This window comes from Cebus imitator, unplaced genomic scaffold (genome assembly GCF_001604975.1).
Source record: "Cebus imitator isolate Cc_AM_T3 unplaced genomic scaffold, Cebus_imitator-1.0 Scaffold27, whole genome shotgun sequence".
In the NCBI taxonomy this organism is placed as follows: domain Eukaryota; kingdom Metazoa; phylum Chordata; class Mammalia; order Primates; family Cebidae; genus Cebus; species Cebus imitator.
In genome coordinates, this window is record NW_016107342.1 from 12337619 (window position 1) to 12348821 (window position 11203).

Genomic DNA, 11203 nt, shown 5'->3' on the forward strand with positions numbered 1-11203 from the left:
AAAAAAAAAAAAAAAAAAAAAAAAAAGAAAGAAAAGAAAATAATAGTAACTTACAGACATTAAAAGAACTAAATTAGATAATAGTGCTCAGGACAGAGTAAGTCCTCACTAAACATTAGCTCATTCAATTCTTATTATCTAGAAATATGTCATTTGTGGCTTCCAAACATATATAACATCATAACCTTTTCCTTTAGGTATCTTATGAGGAGGAAATGGCAAGGATGATCTTTGTCAAAGTGTAGGAAAGCAGTGTCCCACTTAGCTTGTCTTTCTCTGTTTCCCAACACCACTGTCCAACCCCCAGTGTTTGTTAGATCATGGTTTTAAAACTATGGGCATATTGAACCTGAACAAAATTATTTGTTGTGAGTGAAAATAATATTCATGCAAAAGGTAATTTTACTTAAAATGTTAGCATTTTGTTCATATGAATACCAAAGAGATTCATCCACCTGGTGCTGTTAATAATTATAAATTTCTTCTTTGTCAACACCATATGTATTATCTTAGAACAGGCAGGACTGTGTGATGTTTCTTGAAACCACACTATACTCTGTTTAATCATCATGCCACATGTCCTTTTTGGAAAAGGATAAATGACCATGGAGATTTAAACACATATTTTAAAATTTCACCCTAGCTTGTTTGTTTGTTTATATTTCCCCTTAGTTTTTTTTTTTTTTTTGAAATTGAACAAGAATGATATTACAGGAAATAAAATTTCTTTGGGCTAGTTAAATTTACATATAGTTTTGCTGATTTCATTTAATTAATTAATTTATTTACTCTTTCAACAATTATTTATTTGGTACCTACTATGTGGCTCCAAGCATTGACAGGACAGCAGTGTAAGAGATATTGCATTAGTGCCAACCCTTGTATGGTTTATTTTTAGTGGAAGAATAGAAAAACAATGCAGTTTCAGATCTAAGAGCTATGAGTAATGGGACAGCAGAGTAATGGGACACAGTCACCGGAGTGTGACTTTCTCAGAAAGATGAACATGACCCTTTAAGGTAGTTCTTTAAGGTAGAAACTTTAAGGTAGATTCCACTGGAGCATGGAAGAGCCTTGGAGGATCATGTTCATCTTTCTGAGAAAGTGATGGATGAGCATTTCTACATCATGTGAAGACCTGAACCTGGAGGAATATGGCAACAAGTATAAAGCTCCTAGGGTGAAAATGAGCTTGGCTTATTCAACTAAACACACTAGGGAGGGAAGAAGAGAGAAGGAGGGATAACAAACTGTGATGTGCGAAAAGCAGAGGCAGAAAGTAATCATAAAGAAATTTGGGAACCAGAATGAAATTTAAATTGTTTCTAAGGTTAATGGGAAACCATTGGAGAGCTTTGAGTAGAAAAGTAATGTGATATAATTTTACATTAAATAAAAATCACTTTGCTCTGTAATGAGTTTCAAGAGTTGAAAAAGGAGACCAATTAAGGCTAATGCAGTAGTTCAGGAGAGAAATGGTGGTGAATTAAATTTGGTGATGAGGGCAAAAGTAGAGAGAAGAATGTGGATTTGTGAGAGATTTGGAGAAAAAGTAGATAGGACTGGCTGATAGATTACTTCTAGTAAGCAAACGAAAAGAGCTTTCTTCTAGCTTTGGGATATGGGCAAATATGTGAAATATGATGAAATAAAAATACGTGGGGAAGAAACATTTTGAAGAAGGAAATTGAAATTCAGTTTAGTGGGCTGGGTGTGTTGGTTCACACCTGTTACCACAGCACTGGGAGGCTGAGGCAGAGGATTGCTTGAAGCCAGGAGTTTGAGGCCAGACTGGGCAACTTAGCAAGAGTTCATCTCTACAAACAAACAAACAGATGTGCTGGCATGCACCTGTGGTCCTAGCTACAGAGGCAGATGACGCAGGAGACCAGGAGTTCGAGGTTGCAGTGAGCTAACTGCATCCTGCGCTCCATCTTGGGTAACAAGTATTGAAAATGCAGGTAGAAATGTCAAGGTGGTCATTGGATATCTGAGTCTATGTTATACGGGAATATTGGATCACAAGATATGTTTAATATTTTTCAATTCAGACTGTTCTTAATGCCAAGAACCCCTGGGGGCCAAAACTAAAACGGAACTAAAGCTCTAGAATTCAATTCAGTCTCTGTTCTTCTGTCTCTCTTCCTCTTTTACCTTCACTAACACACACAGTGTTTGGTAATAAAGAGATGTATATCTGAGTGTTACGTAATGCCAGTAAGACAGACATTCTTCTTGCACTCTCAATTTTCATTCTTGTATTTTTTGGGCTTCTTCCTTTCTCAAATGTCAGTGGTCTCCACTGATAAGCCATCCTTTATATTCCTAGACAAAGATACCAAGCTTCACCATTGCATGTTTTTTACTTTGATATCAGTCATGACTCCTAACTGCTTCAATCCATGGTTCTGTACAAAAGTGTATGATTTCAACATTGATGAATGGTGCTTTCAATATCTGACCATAAGTATTATTAGTCCTCCACATAAAATTTTCTATTTCTGTGATTTTCCTCATGCCATTTCATTTGCCTAAAGCGTTTTGCTCCCCTTGAACTTGTTTGGATTCTAGCCATCCTTCAAAGCCCTAGCTCAAATAATTTTTCATGAGGCCTGTTACAATGTCTCAAGTAAAAGTAGCCTGTCTTCCTCTGAACACCAGTAACAATTAAGATATTAACTTTACTAACGATAATTCTACCAGGTACTATATTTATTTGAACACATGTATGGATAGGAAAGATCAAAAACACTTGCTATTCTTAAAACTTGATTCTAAATGGGTCCCACCTATAGCTTTCTGATAGAGGAACCTGCATTTTAAAGAGTGATGGCTGTGTCTCTACCACTTGGCATTATCAGTTGCCTGGTCATAGTTTATTAGACCTCTGTTGGACACTTACCCACTAAAACATTGTAGCTTCATCAAAGATCTGTGAATTATTTGCTGTAAAAGCTCTAACCAAACAGTGATTATGTTTAGCTGAGCATATAACCAAATTCTTTCAGGAATCTGAGCTGTGAGATGTGCTTATTATTTCAGTTAGATACAGGAGCAAAAATTTAAAATAATTGTAGATAGAAGCTATGAAATGCCAGAGTCTAGGAGGAATACTGTCATGGGAGGACTCATTTTTCAAAGTAAAACAGAACCACTGATCATTAAAGCATGAAAAGCATGAAGTGATTCCAGCAGCAAGTGAGAGTCACTTAGTTACACAGGGGATTGAATAGCTATGTCTCCTGAAAAGGTGACAGGACAAGCCCATCTTGAGAGTCACTGAATCCTTCATGCAACATGCTGTATGCAAGTCTGCAGGGAGTCAATTTTCTTGGCTATTCCTAAAATTCCCTGAGATGCTTTTCTGTCTTACTATCAAATTAGTCTTACTATAAACATGTTACTTATGGTAGCTAGACTGAGTTGCTCTTCTACCCTATTGAACTGAACTCTACCTGGGGGCCTGAATCATGTTTAATTTATCTTTATAGCTACCTCATTTAGGCAGAGTACCCCTGCCACCAAAGTGGCAGTTTGAGAGAATAAACAAAATTGGTTGATGAATTATTTGACATAATGACATATTACTAGATGCACACCCTCTCTCATTCCGACCATATGTGAAAGACCTAGGCAAACATTTTATTGAAATTCAGAGTCAAGAGAGCTTGCCTTATATTTGCAATTTTCTTTGGGTGGCGAGCCCTTTGAGTTTATTGGAGGTGACTTTCAAATCTAAGTGGGGTTACTTAAATAAAGAGATTAGTTTGTTACCAACATATTTTGAATAAAATTCAACTTTCCTTATTTTAAAAATGATACTCATTAGGCTCTTTCTATCTGTATCTTATTTAATCCTTCTAATAATCTTGAGGCATCAGAATCCTTTTCCTTCATTTTGAGATGAAACCCTGGCACAGGGAGAGTAGAAACACAAATGGACTAAAAGGACAGTGGAGTGCACTGTATGGTGCTTAAGTGTGCCGGAGATGCTGAGTCCATTGTGCTGGTCTTTGACAATGTCCGTGAGTGGAATGTACATAGCACAATTCCTACTAGAAGCCTTGAACCTCTCACTTTATTATTATTATTTCTTTTTTTCATGTTGCTTCCTGATTTGTGTGTGTGTGTGTGTGTGTGTGTGTCTTTCTTCAGCTCATTCCCTTTTTCTTTGGCTTCTTTTTTTCAGTCCTACACTCAATCTGCAAAGGACTACAAGGTATATATGAATTGATCTACCCTTTTGAATCCATCCTTCCCAGTCCAGCCTCAGCCAGGCAAAAGTTAAAGTGGCTAGTTCTGCTTCTGGGCCTGACACACCTGGGGTACCTTGAGATACTTGATGGGCATAGTATCTTCCAACCGAGTGCACCCTGCCCCACTCCACCAGTGCACAACTTCGCATACACTTAAATATAGTCTATAGTTCCCAGGGTAGCATAATACACTCACTCTAAGGATGCAGTTTAATCATTCATACTAGTTGCTGCTTAATTCTTCATTCACCTCATCAGCTAAGACAATTAGTGTTCACAAGCCATAATGTTATGCCATTGAAAACTTCAACTTTTACATATTTTACAAATTTTTCAAATTTTACATATTTAGTATTAATTTTGTCAAGGAGGGGGGTGCATACATATCATATGGTCTCAGGCAAGTCACCTAACTGCTCTGTTTGTCAATGCTATTTAAAGTTAAATTCCACTTTCTTCAAAGGGTTGTGGTTAAGCTCAAGTGACATTAGGTCCTTTATAAAAAGATAAAAGGTAATTTGTAATTTAAAATAAATTATCAATACCTTCTGATAGACAGCACCAATGTGCCCTTAATTTAGGTTTGGAAATAGTGTTTTCACAATTTTGTTTAGACAGCTACAACTTTAAAGTAAAAAAACTTGTATAATAATTAAAAACGGATTGATTTTAAGGAAATCACAGAATTCAGAATCTCCTCATCACCCACTATCTAGGGTTAAATAGCTAAATAAATAACTGTTAGTGCCCAATAGTTAATCTTTACACAGTTCCACATTCAGGCCTGAAATGAGCAAATTGTACGTAGGAATTCAAAGTTTAGAACCTGACTTAAAAATATGTGGAGAAAGTGTGTAGTTTTTCATTAATAAAGAAAAAAGGAAAAACAATATACTTATTGAGCAAGATTCTTTAAGCATATCATTGAGAAATGGGTAACATTACTCTGTTACAAATGTACATTTCATATCTAGGATACGAATTACTTGCTGAGCACATTAATAAAATCAACACCTTTGCTTCAATGTTACTACTAAGTAACACCTCACCGCCTCAAAAGAAAAAAGAAAATCTAGTGTATTTTTAAAAAGTGTATCAACTGTCTCTTCTTGGGAAAATGACAGTTTCATAAAATGAAAGGGAAAGAAACTCTGGGCAAGAAACAGGCATTTTCACTTCTCTAAATAAATATTTAATATGACATGTAGCAGCATAAGAAGACAATTAAAGTTACCAGGAAACAGCAGACTTAAAGTCTGTTTAAGAATATCTTTCCCGCCTCTGGAGTTTGACCTAATCTTACTGTTTAAACTCAAGTAAGAACAGAACAAACTTTGATTTGTCAAATGTATCCATATTCAGTATACGCACTGCAGTACACTATGGACATCAGTTCTTTTCAATTACATTGGTAAACATATCTTCATTTAACCCATTTTTAAAGGTGGGGCCTTTGGGAAGGTCGTACCATTTTTATTTATGAAAAGAATATGAGAAAAAAAAAAAAAGAAGAGAGCAACAGAAAAAAACTTTTAAAACACTATGACAAGGATTCTAGCTGAGAGAAGTTCCATTTGAATAAAACACAGAGTAAACATTAGGGTAGAGAGTTTTTATCAGCGCCTTGAGCTTACCTAGGATTCCAACGGGGTGCTCGGCTCCCAGAACCTCTCAAGGAACTCTCAGGAATTTCTTGCCAATGTTCAGGCCAGATCTTAGGGTGAGAGATTCAAAGAACTGCTCAGACTCCACCCAGTGGAGAATTTACAAACGTAGTTTACTTCCCACTAACCAATCTGTAATCTCCAGAAATTTAAGCAACATGTGCGCCTGCCCAACATTTCAAATGCCAGCACCTCCAGCCAGGGCTTCTTTCCAGAAGCAACTTTGCTCTTTAGACTCAGGTAAACATACACTTCCTTGTCCTTTATTTAAATTTCTGGCAGCTGAATTGATGAGTTTGTCTTAGAGCTGAATTCCAAATTTTGCCTTACTTCTTCACTTTGAGCTCTGGATTTTTGAGGCAGTACCTATGGTCAAATACACTGAGGATTTTTAGTCTGATGGCCAAACTTCTTAGTCAAAAGTTTAAACTAGGATCTCAATTCCAGAATACACCCCATTGCCTAATATGTGAGTTTAAAAAAACCTAGGAAATAAATCTGGACAGTTAACAAGACAAGGAAGAAAGAAGATTTGAAGTTTCAAGTGGAAACTAGCCTGGCAAGCTCCATTAATGCAAATTATTCCTTTAAGAGTGTGAACTATTGTTCCACTTTGATTACCTCTTTAGGCTTATTCCGGAGCTTGGATCTTTCAATGATGATCCTTGTAGTTATTAAAAACTAAGAGCAAAGACTTTCGATATTAGAACTAAGGGTGGAGATTGTGCCTGAATAATTGAATGACTTATGCACACCTATGCTTTGTTTAGTAACCCACAACAAATCAAGTAAAGTGTTATTTAATCATTTCTATCAAGTGTTTGTTGTATAACCATGAGAAATTCACTTTATCCTTGTGGTAGTTCAGTCTCCTGTTTATAAAATGAACTTAACAATACCTTCTTCCCAAGATTATTGAGATGATGAAACCATGCATGTAGAAAGCCATAGGTACCATGACACAAGGTCAAAAATGACATATTCTCTTTTTTTAAATCTTTATTTACCAGACAAAAAGTGCTGCTCTCCAGTTTCCAAGAGGGGAGATAAAGTCCATGAAATTACCTTAATACAAGTAATTGACCAGTGGTAAGAAAACATATTTCATTTCATCAATTGTATCCTTACAATAATCCTATAGACTTCCAATTGATTAACTTGGAAGAGTAAAAATTTGAATCCATTCAGGGAATTTCAGAAGATATACTTTTTTTTTTTTTGGATCTATTCTGTGTATGCCTTATGCTGTAAAAACTTTGGAAGATTACCAGGCTCTAATATATGGGGAGTGAACCAGAGAGTGGGTCTGTGTCATTTTTGTGTCACTCTTTTAAAGACTGACTATAGATTTAGAGATAGAGATAGATATGGACATACCAAGGTTTTGTTTTCACATGATCTGCTTCTTCTAAAATCTCGTAATAATATGATTAAAAACAATTTCTTCAAAATATTATCCTAAAAACTACTGTTAAACGCTTTTAAAGAACTTGCTTGGAGGTCTAAGCTATACTTCTATTTCTTGTGTTTTATAAATTTCTTTCTCTCTTAAAATTTGTTACATTTGAGGAATAAAAATAAAATCTTAACCCTCTATACCAACTGAACAGACAACTCTTGGCCAAGGGGACCGCAAAATAAACTTGGAAACTACGTTTTTGGCCATGACAGGATAGGAGGTGGAACACATACCTGCTCCATCACTAACTATGATTAGGCTTTCTGCCCTGTGGCTAAACAGAAACCAGTCATTTCAAAAGACTCCACCACTGACGTCAACCATCACCTGACGTTATCCTTCCCTTTTGTGGTTTGGAACAAAAAGAGGTCACTGATCCTGGAGTGTTTCTGACTAGTCTATGGAGAATGTGCAGTAAAGGTTTTCATGTCTTCTGCTTCACATTGGGCTGAAAACTGCCCCCTCAGATTGTATTAAGGCTATACTTTTATGAACATGGATCCCATGAAGAGGCATGAAACTCAATTGTGCATGCGCACCTTTCTCCTTTCACAAATATTCATGGATCCCCCTATAGCTTATTGAAGATATATATTCAGCTACCCTGCTCAGCATAAATTCGTTTCCTTTTCCCCTCCCTCATAATGCCCGTTTCCAGCTTCTGACCAGAGACTACCCTTCTCAGAGGTCAGAATGCCACTCTATAAGTGCCAACGCTTTATGTGAAATGAAGCTGTCCTTTCGAAATTTTACAAACCTATCATTCTTCACTTGACACCTTCATTCAATCAAGAAAAGTATCACGTGTACCACTTGCACCAAGCACAAAGTGAAATGGCAGAGATGTAATGGGGAGCAAAACTTTTGCAATAACCTAGGCTGCTAAATACATAAAGGGATTGTGAAAGAGCAAGTCATGCAGGGAGGGGTGAAAGCAAGACCCACTACACGGCCAGCAGTGGAGGTTAAACAAAGAACATTGTAAGCTACCATTCCTTCTTTTTTGGAAACAGGAAGAAAAAGAGTGTTGCCAGAATAAGCTGTTGTAAAATTCTGAGTTGTTTATTAATTTCCAGGTATGTCATCCCGCTCACAATATGATATGTTTCTGAGAGGGAAAGAATGATTTTATCCTGCTCAGAGCTCTGCTTATGTATGGAGCTAAATGAATATTGAATTGGTTCATTTGTTTTTAATTAAGATTTAGTTTATTTTATATAAATTGATGATTGGAAATATGGGGAACTTTTGTTCTCCCAGAAGGTAATCTTGAACCCTAAACTTTATTCTTATTCTTCAGGGCCTTTTTGTCACAGTTTGGCCATTGCCTAACATTTAGTAGGCTAAAATGGGCACTTGCTGGATCATTAACCAAATAATTCACAGCAGCAAACTCTTTCTATAAGAATCCAAGGCTGTGTGGGGAGGGATAACATGGGGAGAAATGCCAGATATAATATGCACCTAAAGTAAAATAAATAAATTAAAAAAAAAAAAGAATCCAAGGCTGCACTATGAGTCTGATCATGACACTCTAAAGCTGGGTCCTCAGTACATAAAATGAGTGATGAGATTAGAGACAGGGCCACTGCTTGGTGGCTGATTCTGGTCCCATTATGAAGAGTAGCCTCTAGAAATGAAAGGAAAACTTCATCTTGAGGGACAAGTTAGGGAAGATATAGTAAAAATCTGCAGTCTCAAACTAGGGTAAATAGAAAATTTCACAATACACTTTTTTTTTTAATTAAATAAAAATTCAGAGCTCACGTCTGACTTCTTAGGAGGGAAATTTACTGAGTCATTATTGGGACTTTCTTCTTTCCACAGGGTATTGGGAAGTTCCCATATGGGAGGGGCCCTTTGCTTCCTTCTCTCTGCCCTGCTGATTCGCCTTTCCCCTCACCCTATCCCTGGAGCCCTGCACACTCAAACACTCTTTCCAAACTTCCCCTTGGGGGTGACCAATATAACATAAAAAAACTTTCTCAGATGCCAGGTCAGAAGATTTGCCTTAAGCAATTTCTGCCAAGGAACACAGCATCTTCCCTATAAGAGTAGGGGAAAATATAAAAAACAGCATACACAAAATTATCTCTTCTCCCTGCTTCCCCCTCTGCTTATCTTCCCTTCCTTCTCTCTTTCCCTTCCTGCTGCCCCCTCTTCTTTCCCTCTGGCCTTCTCTCTTCTTTCTCCAATGCCCTCCTTTTGCCTTCCCTTTCTGTCTTCCTTTCTCTCCGTTTCTTCTTTCCTCTCCTCCCTCCACTGCATTCTCGTTTCCTCCCCTATTCTCTTCTTTCTTCTCCCTCACCCTCACTTCTAGAACTAGGAAAGCAAAGCAAATTAATATGCTAATGAATCGCTATGCTATATTTAGACAATGTATTTTTTTTTTTCCTGTGAAGTACATATTCTGGTTATTAGAAAAATTTCTCAGTAATGGGCAGGGACTTTCCTATCCTCTATATGTCATATATTCAGTTTTTCAGAGAAAAATACAAGGGCTCATTATAAGCAAATGACATTTTGTCCGTTGGTGATTAAAATTTATTTAGAATTGAAAATTCCTATAACTCATTCCTTTTTTATAGATTAGAACTTTTCCCTCACTGTTAAATTCACAAAGGTATAGAAGGCAATCTAAACCGTGTGCTGTAGCAGGGAAACTTTAGTGGTTTTCTGTGTAAGTGTTTGCAAGTCAATTTGCTCAATTTTCTGATTGTTTACATGAGGATTTAGAATTAATAAAACAATCCACTTCTTTCCCTTTGTATTCAAATAGTGGTTGATAAAAGAATCAGAGCTCAGCTATAAAGTGCATCCAAAATCATTTAGATGTAAGAAAATGCTTTTAACATTGCTGGCCCTATTTTAATGAGTTATCCTGTCTGAATATATAGAAGATTGATTAATTAGTAAGTTACCATGAAGGATTTTAAAACTCCCACAGTAGAGCAATGGTTTGCTTTCAAATAAATAAACCATTTTGTAGTGGTAGTTGTTGCTGTTACTGTTTGTTTAATAATACAGTTTGCTGCAAAGGAATACTGTCACTGCTATGATCACCCCTTTGATAACTATGGATTCCCTGAGGTTCCTGTAAAACATGGAAAACCCAAAGTAACTTGAGTAATATTGACATCACTGACCACATAACAACATCACTGACATCATGATGACTCTGGAAAATGGCAACAGGCATTAGAAAATCTCCATTTAAAGACAAAGCGCTCATACACCAGGTTTTTTTCCCCCATAGTACAAAGTACAATACAGATGCCCTGTTTTACCATAACAACTCATAACAAAAAAACTTTCTTAATTTTAAAAATGACTATCAACACGGGTAGTATAGAGCTGACATTTGGAGATGTCACTCCAAAATCTTCTTCTGGCATTTGGCTATGCTTCCTATGTTTGTCTGGCAAAGTGTTTTCTAGTGTCACTAATAAATGCTATTAAAGTTCCCATTTTGGAAGTGTACAGTATTGGTATACAATTTTGCCAGTCCTATGACTTCCCATAGCTTACACAGACACCAAAATATAGCAAATTCCTAAATTGTCTTAATCCCACATTGCAGGCAGGGAGAAACTGTTCACTTGACTCGAATCTGAAGAATGGTGCAGCATGTCCTCAAAAGCCAAAGAAAAGTACTTCTAAGGGGCTCTGAATCTAGACAAGGAAGGTGCAGAGTATTAGATAAGAATAAAAGCGCTGGGTGCAGTGGCTCATGCCTGTAATCCCAGCACCCTGGGTGGCTGAGGGAGGTGGATCACAAGGTCAGGAAATCAAGACCATCCTGGCTAACACAGTGAAACCTGGTA

General features: G+C 36.8%; 1 protein-coding gene across 3 annotated transcripts in view; it reads right to left on the reverse strand.

Moving 5' to 3' along the window:
- Positions 1-6136, reverse strand: part of KYNU (kynureninase) — a 156895-nt gene extending 150759 nt beyond the window's left edge. For all 3 annotated transcript variants that reach the window (XM_017523238.2, XM_017523236.2, XM_017523237.2), the window contains exon 1: positions 5891-6136. The gene's annotated coding sequence lies outside the window, so the exon portion shown is untranslated. The remainder of the gene's footprint in view (positions 1-5890) is intronic.
- Positions 6137-11203: the final 5067 nt, after the last annotated feature.